General features: G+C 54.0%; 2 non-coding genes and 1 pseudogene across 2 annotated transcripts; all 3 read left to right on the plus strand.

Moving 5' to 3' along the window:
- Positions 1-5276: 5276 nt before the first annotated feature.
- Positions 5277-7169, plus strand: LOC126323583 (small subunit ribosomal RNA). Its single transcript, XR_007559530.1, has one exon. It is a non-coding gene; the product is annotated as a small subunit ribosomal RNA (ribosomal RNA).
- A 362-nt stretch (positions 7170-7531) lies between these two features.
- LOC126323581 (5.8S ribosomal RNA) lies at positions 7532-7686 on the plus strand. The gene has a single exon (XR_007559528.1). It is a non-coding gene; the product is annotated as a 5.8S ribosomal RNA (ribosomal RNA).
- A 188-nt stretch (positions 7687-7874) lies between these two features.
- On the plus strand, positions 7875-10866 carry LOC126323579 (large subunit ribosomal RNA; annotated as a pseudogene).
- The last annotated feature ends 485 nt before the right edge of the window (positions 10867-11351 follow it).

The raw sequence follows: 11351 nt of genomic DNA on the forward strand, positions 1-11351 counted from the left end.
GGCAAAGAGTGCTCCTCTGAGGATATAGATGTTCCGTTCCGCCGCACAATGGTGGACGGTGACCGCTGCCTGCGGTGGCAACGCTGGGCACAGTCGATACTCGCCGTGTGGTGGAAGGTAAACATTATGCGGTACATCAGTACCTTTCCTAATAGTTCGGTCGTCTCACGGCACTGCTTAGTAAATGATGCAAGGCCAAATATAGATGATTTATGCGAATGTCCCTATACGTGCTGTAAGACTGGGCACACAACGTGAATCGCACGTCAGCCAGACACTCGAACATGCAACCACTCTCGGCCTGCAACGGAGACACACAATACGGTAAACATCTGGAATGCGACAATGTCGAGTGCATCCTCTCTGCCACATTGCACCGTCGACACTATGATAACCAGAGCAGTAGGTCCACCTAATAAAAGCACAATACCCCACTCCTCCGACAACTACCATTGCTCAGATAAATCAACACCACCAACACACATCCTACACAGAGGGGCACCAAATATCATCCCCCGCCCTCGTGTTATACCACATGAAAAATTGCAGAAGTGAGAGACACACATCCGCCAGCCTCTTGCTACAAGCATCGAACCGACGTGACGTATCTGACGGTGACTCAGGCATCCGTGTACTGCCACCACTATCCACCCCCCCCCCCTCTCTCTCTCTGCCCCCTTCCCACACAATACCAAATTTAACCAACTTTATCGCTTAACCTAACTGTGGCTGTACCAGTTTATCGCTTAACCTAACTGACACTAGATCGCGTGTTGTTTATCGCTTAACCTAACTGTGGCTGTACCAGTTTATCGCTTAACCTAACTGTGGCTGTACCAGTTTATCGCTTAACCTAACTGTGGCTGTACCAGTTTATCGCTTAACCTAACTGTGGCTGTACCAGTTTATCGCTTAACCTAACTGTGGCTGTACCAGTTTATCGCTTAACCTAACTGTGGCTGTACCAGTTTATCGCTTAACCTAACTGTGGCTGTACCAGATTATCGCTTAACCTAACTGTGGCTGTACCAGATTATCGCTTAACCTAACTGTGGCTGTACCAGATTATAGCTTAACCTAACTCAATTTGTCCCTTAACCTAACTCAATTTGTCCCTTAACCTAACTCAATTGTCCCTTAACCTAACTCAATTTGTCCCTTAACCTAACTCAATTTGTCCCTTAACCTAACTCAATTTGTCCCTTAACCTAACTCAATTTGTCCCTTAACCTAACTCAATTTGTCCCTTAACCTAACTCAATTTGTCCCTTAACCTAACTCAATTTGTCCCTTAACCTAACTCAATTTGTCCCTTAACCTAACTCAATTTGTCCCTTAACCTAACTCAATTTGTCCCTTAACCTAACTCAATTTGTCCCTTAACCTAACTCAATTTGTCCCTTAACCTAACTCAATTTGTCCCTTAACCTAACTCAATTTGTCCCTTAACCTAACTCAATTTGTCCCTTAACCTAACTCAAGTTGTCCCTTAACCTAACTCAAGTTGTCCCTTAACCTAACTCAAGTTGTCCCTTAACCTAACTCAAGTTGTCCCTTAACCTAACTCAAGTTGTCCCTTAACCTAACTCAAGTTGTCCCTTAACCTAACTCAAGTTGTCCCTTAACCTAACTCAAGTTGTCCCTTAACCTAACTCAAGTTGTCCCTTAACCTAACTCAAGTTGTCCCTTAACCTAACTCAAGTTGTCCCTTAACCTAACTCAAGTTGTCCCTTAACCTAACTCAAGTTGTCCCTTAACCTAACTCAAGTTGTCCCTTAACCTAACTCAAGTTGTCCCTTAACCTAACTCAAGTTGTCCCTTAACCTAACTCAAGTTGTCCCTTAACCTAACTCAAGTTGTCCCTTAACCTAACTCAAGTTGTCCCTTAACCTAACTCAAGTTGTCCCTTAACCTAACTCAAGTTGTCCCTTAACCTAACTCAAGTTGTCCCTTAACCTAACTCAAGTTGTCCCTTAACCTAACTCAAGTTGTCCCTTAACCTAACTCAAGTTGTCCCTTAACCTAACTCAAGTTGTCCCTTAACCTAACTCAAGTTGTCCCTTAACCTAACTCAATTTGTCCCTTAACCTAACCCACGTTGTCCCTTAACCTAACTCAAGTTGTCCCTTAACCTAACTCAAGTTGTCCCTTAACCTAACTCAAGTTGTCCCTTAACCTAACTCAAGTTGTCCCTTAACCTAACTCAAGTTGTCCCTTAACCTAACTCAAGTTGTCCCTTAACCTAACTCAAGTTGTCCCTTAACCTAACTCAAGTTGTCCCTTAACCTAACTCAAGTTGTCCCTTAACCTAACTCAAGTTGTCCCTTAACCTAACTCAAGTTGTCCCTTAACCTAACTCAAGTTGTCCCTTAACCTAACTCAAGTTGTCCCTTAACCTAACTCAAGTTGTCCCTTAACCTAACTCAAGTTGTCCCTTAACCTAACTCAATTTGTCCCTTAACCTAACTCAATTTGTCCCTTAACCTAACTCAATTTGTCCCTTAACCTAACTCAATTTGTCCCTTAACCTAACTCAATTTGTCCCTTAACCTAACTCAATTTGTCCCTTAACCTAACTCAATTTGTCCCTTAACCTAACTCAATTTGTCCCTTAACCTAACTCAATTTGTCCCTTAACCTAACTCAATTTGTCCCTTAACCTAACTCAAGTTGTCCCTTAACCTAACTCAAGTTGTCCCTTAACCTAACTCAATTTGTCCCTTAACCTAACCCACGTTGTCCCTTAACCTAACTCAAGTTGTCCCTTAACCTAACTCAAGTTGTCCCTTAACCTAACTCAAGTTGTCCCTTAACCTAACTCAAGTTGTCCCTTAACCTAACCGACGTTGTCCCTTAACCTAACCGACGTTGTCCCTTAACCTAACCCACGTTGTCCCTTAACCTAACCCACGTTGTCCCTTAACCTAACCCACGTTGTCCCTTAACCTAACCCACGTTGTCCCTTAACCTAACCCACGTTGTCCCTTAACCTAACCCACGTTGTCCCTTAACCTAACCCACGTTGTCCCTTAACCTAACCCACGTTGTCCCTTAACCTAACCCACGTTGTCCCTTAACCTAACCCACGTTGTCCCTTAACCTAACCCACGTTGTCCCTTAACCTAACCCACGTTGTCCCTTAACCTAACCCACGTTGTCCCTTAACCTAACCCACGTTGTCCCTTAACCTAACCCACGTTGTCCCTTAACCTAACCCACGTTGTCCCTTAACCTAACCCACGTTGTCCCTTAACCTAACCCACGTTGTCCCTTAACCTAACCCACGTTGTCCCTTAACCTAACCCACGTTGTCCCTTAACCTAACCCACGTTGTCCCTTAACCTAACCCACGTTGTCCCTTAACCTAACCCACGTTGTCCCTTAACCTAACCCACGTTGTCCCTTAACCTAACCCACGTTGTCCCTTAACCTAACCCACGTTGTCCCTTTGCCTAACATAGTTCACTGCTCGGAATCTCTGGTGTCGTTGTTATCCTCATGTAGATGTCTTGCGAGTGTTGCTTACTTTCCACATATTCCTGCTATCCACTGTCAATTGTACTGCAATAGGACTATATCGCCGACCCCCCCCCCTCCCCCCCCTCTGTCCCCCTCTGTCCCCCTCTTTGTGTCTCTGTCCTCTCAAGCTGGTCGGTCTGGCGTTTGAGTGTTAAATGAGCCTCGCAGCTGTTCAGTTGCATTCAGATGTCGACGCCCTCAGTGTACGTCGTGGTATGGTCTGTGTCCATTGTCCGCTGATGTCGTACGCGTAACCCACACGCTGTACCGATCATCGGTCGTTACGTACAGAGTGAAGTAGTGTGATACGTGTGACCGTACGCTGGCTGTGCCCAACGGTGTCGAATCTCAATTTCCATATGTTGTGCTTGATGCTACTTGTCTCGTCTCCCAATAACAGCTAGGTTGCACTGTGGTACGCCGTAGAGGCGTGTGGGAGGAACGTACGAACGCATTGTATGTCACCCTGGGTCGCTGGGGGTGGTGGTGCGGTGAGTCAGGTCAGGTCAGGTCAGCGTGAGCCGTCTGATGTAGTGACGCGTGTATTCCGACTTTGTCGTATTGCCTCACACAAAGTGCTACCCTGGTGGACCGCGTTCCATATCTGGGACATGCCGCAGATGCCGGTTGACAGTGGATCGCGGAAGGTACATCGCATACGTGCGCGGGCCACCTTCCACGTGTTCTCTTCTGCACATGTCGCAGTGTGTATGTGGTCTGATGTAGCGTGTCGTGACACATGACATCCTGGCATGCAAGAATTGTTGAATTCGCAAATGTAGGTGGACATCTACGTTTACTGCCCAAGATACGCAAATGAACTGGAAATCCGTTGTTGAGCGGTTGTTCACGCTGGAGGTGAATCTGTGATGGCGACGATCGGTACAGCTATTAACCGGTTGTTTCAGCGGTACCCGCCACATCCACACGCGTGACTAGGCCCATGTGGGTATGAAGCGATACGCGGCGGTGGCTTGGTGGGACTGTTCCCGGCCGGTGAAGGGGGGCCGCCCGGCGTGTTGGCCGCGCGCTGCGTGGGCGCACGCGCAACAGGCGGCTGGTGGGGGGCGCCGAGTGGCAGGAGCGCCAGCCGACGGGCCCGGCAGGCGGCGCAGCTACGCTGCGGCGCACCCTGCACGCGGCGCCTGGCGGCCAAAGTTGGTTCAGCCGAGCCCGGTGCGAAGCGCGGTGGACATCTGCAGTGTGCTGGTCTGATTGAGGACTGTGTGCGTTGAGGATGCGCCGCCGCCTGGCACTCGGCGCCGCGACGCCGTCTGCTGCTCGGTCGCCCCAGCGGTTCTCGCAGGTGGTTTGTATCGCAGTTGTGCGGACGTGTTGGCGCGTGCGCTGTGCTGGGAGAGTTCGCTTCTGCACCCAAGTGGGGCTTTGCCCTTGTGTGGCGCTGGCGTTGGAGCTGCCGGTCACCATAGGTGGCGCGTGTTGTCTCCCGCCGGCAATGCCACGACAGCACGCTCCCGGGCCTCTGTCGGCAGCGGCAAGCTCAGTTGGGAGCAAGGGTGTTCGCACTAAAACCGTCTACTCGCCTAACTCCGGGCGATTGCGCCTCTCTCGAAACCGACCAAGTACCTAGGACGGCGCTGCGCGCCGCCGGGACCTGAGAGGGTTTCGAGGTGTATCGTGCAGGGGAGCTCGGCCTCCTCCTGTTTGCAGAATAATTGAGCGGACGCTTGCGTGTTCGCGCGGGCCCCCGGGACACACTCCCGGGCGGCCGGCTGCTCAGCTCTAGTTGACGCAGCTCCCTGGTTGATCCTGCCAGTAGTCATATGCTTGTCTCAAAGATTAAGCCATGCATGTCTCAGTACAAGCCGCATTAAGGTGAAACCGCGAATGGCTCATTAAATCAGTTATGGTTCCTTAGATCGTACCCACGTTACTTGGATAACTGTGGTAATTCTAGAGCTAATACATGCAAACAGAGTCCCGACCAGAGATGGAAGGGACGCTTTTATTAGATCAAAACCAATCGGATTGGCTTGTCTGGTCCGTTTGCCTTGGTGACTCTGAATAACTTTGGGCTGATCGCACGGTCCTCGTACCGGCGACGCATCTTTCAAATGTCTGCCTTATCAACTGTCGATGGTAGGTTCTGCGCCTACCATGGTTGTAACGGGTAACGGGGAATCAGGGTTCGATTCCGGAGAGGGAGCCTGAGAAACGGCTACCACATCCAAGGAAGGCAGCAGGCGCGCAAATTACCCACTCCCGGCACGGGGAGGTAGTGACGAAAAATAACGATACGGGACTCATCCGAGGCCCCGTAATCGGAATGAGTACACTTTAAATCCTTTAACGAGTATCTATTGGAGGGCAAGTCTGGTGCCAGCAGCCGCGGTAATTCCAGCTCCAATAGCGTATATTAAAGTTGTTGCGGTTAAAAAGCTCGTAGTTGGATTTGTGTCCCACGCTGTTGGTTCACCGCCCGTCGGTGTTTAACTGGCATGTATCGTGGGACGTCCTGCCGGTGGGGCGAGCCGAAGGGGTGCTTTCGCGTCCCGAGGCGGACCCCGTTTAAATCCTACCAGGGTGCTCTTTGTTGAGTGTCTCGGTGGGCCGGCACGTTTACTTTGAACAAATTAGAGTGCTTAAAGCAGGCAAGCCCGCCTGAATACTGTGTGCATGGAATAATGGAATAGGACCTCGGTTCTATTTTGTTGGTTTTCGGAACCCGAGGTAATGATTAATAGGGACAGGCGGGGGCATTCGTATTGCGACGTTAGAGGTGAAATTCTTGGATCGTCGCAAGACGAACAGAAGCGAAAGCATTTGCCAAGTATGTTTTCATTAATCAAGAACGAAAGTTAGAGGTTCGAAGGCGATCAGATACCGCCCTAGTTCTAACCATAAACGATGCCAGCCAGCGATCCGCCGCAGTTCCTCCGATGACTCGGCGGGCAGCCTCCGGGAAACCAAAGCTTTTGGGTTCCGGGGGAAGTATGGTTGCAAAGCTGAAACTTAAAGGAATTGACGGAAGGGCACCACCAGGAGTGGAGCCTGCGGCTTAATTTGACTCAACACGGGAAACCTCACCAGGCCCGGACACCGGAAGGATTGACAGATTGATAGCTCTTTCTTGATTCGGTGGGTGGTGGTGCATGGCCGTTCTTAGTTGGTGGAGCGATTTGTCTGGTTAATTCCGATAACGAACGAGACTCTAGCCTGCTAACTAGTCGCGTGACATCCTTCGTGCTGTCAGCGATTACTTTTCTTCTTAGAGGGACAGGCGGCTTCTAGCCGCACGAGATTGAGCAATAACAGGTCTGTGATGCCCTTAGATGTTCTGGGCCGCACGCGCGCTACACTGAAGGAATCAGCGTGTCTTCCTAGGCCGAAAGGTCGGGGTAACCCGCTGAACCTCCTTCGTGCTAGGGATTGGGGCTTGCAATTGTTCCCCATGAACGAGGAATTCCCAGTAAGCGCGAGTCATAAGCTCGCGTTGATTACGTCCCTGCCCTTTGTACACACCGCCCGTCGCTACTACCGATTGAATGATTTAGTGAGGTCTTCGGACTGGTACGCGGCATCGACTCTGTCGTTGCCGATGCTACCGGAAAGATGACCAAACTTGATCATTTAGAGGAAGTAAAAGTCGTAACAAGGTTTCCGTAGGTGAACCTGCGGAAGGATCATTACCGACTAGACTGCATGTCTTTCGATGTGCGTGTCGTGTCGCGCAACACGCTACCTGTACGGCAGTGGCCGTGCGCCGCGTGCGGAACCACGCGTGCCTCTCAAAACTAGCGGAAGTGTTGTTGTTGTGTGGTACGAGCGCTGAAGCTCTGGAGCGGCTGGCCTGCGGTACCTGGCGCCTGGCGCCGGTTTTGAATGACGTTCGCCCGAGTGCCTGTCCGCTCCGGTGTGGAGCCGTACGACGCCCATCGGCTGTGAGGCCGTTGGACACAAAAAAAATAGTGGAACAGGGGCCGTCAGACGCCTCAGTCCCGCAAATGCTACTGTCTTGAAAGAGACAGTGGGAGACTGAAAAGGAAAAGATCACCCAGGACGGTGGATCACTCGGCTCGTGGGTCGATGAAGAACGCAGCAAATTGCGCGTCGACATGTGAACTGCAGGACACATGAACATCGACGTTTCGAACGCACATTGCGGTCCATGGATTCCGTTCCCGGGCCACGTCTGGCTGAGGGTCGGCTACGTATACTGAAGCGCGCGGCGTTTGTCCCGCTTCGGAGACGTGGGAGTGTCGTGGTCGCCTGTGTGGCCGGCCGCGTCTCCTTAAACGTGCGATGCGCGCCCGTCGCCTGGCGGTTCGCATACCGGTACTTTCTCGGTAGCGTGCACAGCCGGCTGGCGGTGTGGCGTGCGACACCTCGTACAACGACCTCAGAGCAGGCGAGACTACCCGCTGAATTTAAGCATATTACTAAGCGGAGGAAAAGAAACTAACAAGGATTCCCCCAGTAGCGGCGAGCGAACAGGGAAGAGTCCAGCACCGAACCCCGCAGGCTGCCGCCTGTCGTGGCATGTGGTGTTTGGGAGGGTCCACTACCCCGACGCCTCGCGCCGAGCCCAAGTCCAACTTGAATGAGGCCACGGCCCGTAGAGGGTGCCAGGCCCGTAGCGGCCGGTGCGAGCGTCGGCGGGACCTCTCCTTCGAGTCGGGTTGCTTGAGAGTGCAGCTCCAAGTGGGTGGTAAACTCCATCTGAGACTAAATATGACCACGAGACCGATAGCGAACAAGTACCGTGAGGGAAAGTTGAAAAGAACTTTGAAGAGAGAGTTCAAAAGTACGTGAAACCGTTCTGGGGTAAACGTGAGAAGTCCGAAAGGTCGAACGGGTGAGATTCACGCCCATCCGGCCACTGGCCCCCGCCCTCGGCAGATGGGGCCGGCCGCCCGCGCGGAGCAATCCGCGGCGGGGTCGTGTCCGGTTGCCTTTCCACTCGCCGCGGGGTGGGGCCGTTCCGGTGTGCGGTGGGCCGCACTTCTCCCCTAGTAGGACGTCGCGACCCGCTGGGTGCCGGCCTACGGCCCGGGTGCGCAGCCTGTCCTTCCGCGGGCCTCGGTTCGCGTCTGTTGGGCAGAGCCCCGGTGTCCTGGCTGGCTGCTCGGCGGTATATCTGGAGGAGTCGATTCGCCCCTTTGGGCGCTCGGGCTCCCGGCAAGCGCGCGCGGTTCTTCCCGGATGACGGACCTACCTGGCCCGGCCCCGGACCCGCGCCGCTGTTGGCTCGGGATGCTCTCGGGCGGAATAATCGCTCCCGTCAGCGGCGCTTCAGCTTTGGACAATTTCACGACCCGTCTTGAAACACGGACCAAGGAGTCTAACATGTGCGCGAGTCATTGGGCTGTACGAAACCTAAAGGCGTAATGAAAGTGAAGGTCTCGCCTTGCGCGGGCCGAGGGAGGATGGGGCTTCCCCGCCCTTCACGGGGCGGCGGCCTCCGCACTCCCGGGGCGTCTCGTCCTCATTGCGAGGTGAGGCGCACCTAGAGCGTACACGTTGGGACCCGAAAGATGGTGAACTATGCCTGGCCAGGACGAAGTCAGGGGAAACCCTGATGGAGGTCCGTAGCGATTCTGACGTGCAAATCGATCGTCGGAGCTGGGTATAGGGGCGAAAGACTAATCGAACCATCTAGTAGCTGGTTCCCTCCGAAGTTTCCCTCAGGATAGCTGGTGCTCGTACGAGTCTCATCCGGTAAAGCGAATGATTAGAGGCCTTGGGGCCGAAACGACCTCAACCTATTCTCAAACTTTAAATGGGTGAGATCTCCGGCTTGCTTGATATGCTGAAGCCGCGAGCAAACGACTCGGATCGGAGTGCCAAGTGGGCCACTTTTGGTAAGCAGAACTGGCGCTGTGGGATGAACCAAACGCCGAGTTAAGGCGCCCGAATCGACGCTCATGGGAAACCATGAAAGGCGTTGGTTGCTTAAGACAGCAGGACGGTGGCCATGGAAGTCGGAATCCGCTAAGGAGTGTGTAACAACTCACCTGCCGAAGCAACTAGCCCTGAAAATGGATGGCGCTGAAGCGTCGTGCCTATACTCGGCCGTCAGTCTGGCAGTCATGGCCGGTCCTCGCGGCCGGCCGCGAAGCCCTGACGAGTAGGAGGGTCGCGGCGGTGGGCGCAGAAGGGTCTGGGCGTGAGCCTGCCTGGAGCCGCCGTCGGTGCAGATCTTGGTGGTAGTAGCAAATACTCCAGCGAGGCCCTGGAGGGCTGACGCGGAGAAGGGTTTCGTGTGAACAGCCGTTGCACACGAGTCAGTCGATCCTAAGCCCTAGGAGAAATCCGATGTTGATGGGGGCCGTCATAGCATGATGCACTTTGTGCTGGCCCCCGTTGGGCGAAAGGGAATCCGGTTCCTATTCCGGAACCCGGCAGCGGAACCGATATAAGTCGGGCCCCTCTTTTAGAGATGCTCGTCGGGGTAACCCAAAAGGACCCGGAGACGCCGTCGGGAGATCGGGGAAGAGTTTTCTTTTCTGCATGAGCGTTCGAGTTCCCTGGAATCCTCTAGCAGGGAGATAGGGTTTGGAACGCGAAGAGCACCGCAGTTGCGGCGGTGTCCCGATCTTCCCCTCGGACCTTGAAAATCCGGGAGAGGGCCACGTGGAGGTGTCGCGCCGGTTCGTACCCATATCCGCAGCAGGTCTCCAAGGTGAAGAGCCTCTAGTCGATAGAATAATGTAGGTAAGGGAAGTCGGCAAATTGGATCCGTAACTTCGGGATAAGGATTGGCTCTGAGGATCGGGGCGTGTCGGGCTTGGTCGGGAAGTGGGTCAGCGCTAACGTGCCGGGCCTGGGCGAGGTGAGTGCCGTAGGGGTGCCGGTAAGTGCGGGCGTTTAGCGCGGGCGTGGTCTGCTCTCGCCGTTGGTTGGCCTCGTGCTGGCCGGCGGTGCAGGATGCGCGCGCCTGCGCGGCGTTCGCGCCCCGGTGCTTCAACCTGCGTGCAGGATCCGAGCTCGGTCCCGTGCCTTGGCCTCCCACGGATCTTCCTTGCTGCGAGGCCGCGTCCGCCTTAGCGTGCTCCTCCGGGGGCGCGCGGGTGCGCGGATTCTCTTCGGCCGCCATTCAACGATCAACTCAGAACTGGCACGGACTGGGGGAATCCGACTGTCTAATTAAAACAAAGCATTGCGATGGCCCTAGCGGGTGTTGACGCAATGTGATTTCTGCCCAGTGCTCTGAATGTCAACGTGAAGAAATTCAAGCAAGCGCGGGTAAACGGCGGGAGTAACTATGACTCTCTTAAGGTAGCCAAATGCCTCGTCATCTAATTAGTGACGCGCATGAATGGATTAACGAGATTCCCGCTGTCCCTATCTACTATCTTACGAAGGCCGTTATGCTGTCTAACCAGTGGTGGAGTCCACCTATACTGGTAGAAGACGGGCGGCTAAATGTCCGATCTCTCAACCTCCCCGTGGTGTAAGATGCGAGTAGCCGGGCAACCGGTGAAACCAATGAGAGAAGGGCGACTCCCGTGCAGGGCGCAAGCTCGGATGCGGTGGGACTGGGCAACTGGCCCCTCCAAACCGGGCTCTGCAGCCTTGCTCGCCGTGAGCGATAAGGTGTCGGACTCCGGTCTAGTATCCTTGCTCACTGGCGAATGGCACTTACAAGTTATAGCGGCGCTTGCTGTGCTTCGGCCCTTGGCCGGGGTGCGGCGGGCGCCGCTTTTACTAAGGCGGCGCTTGCTGTGCCTCGGCTTCGGCCGGGCTGCGGCGTGGTGCGGCTCCATGCGCTGGCGGCGTCTGCTGTGTCTTGGCTTCGGCTCGGATGCGGCGGGCGCCGCTTTTGCTGGGGCGGCGCCCGCTGCGCCCTGGCCCTGGCTGGGGTGCGGCGG

Source organism: Schistocerca gregaria, unplaced genomic scaffold (genome assembly GCF_023897955.1).
Source record: "Schistocerca gregaria isolate iqSchGreg1 unplaced genomic scaffold, iqSchGreg1.2 ptg000858l, whole genome shotgun sequence".
NCBI lineage: Eukaryota > Metazoa > Arthropoda > Insecta > Orthoptera > Acrididae > Schistocerca > Schistocerca gregaria.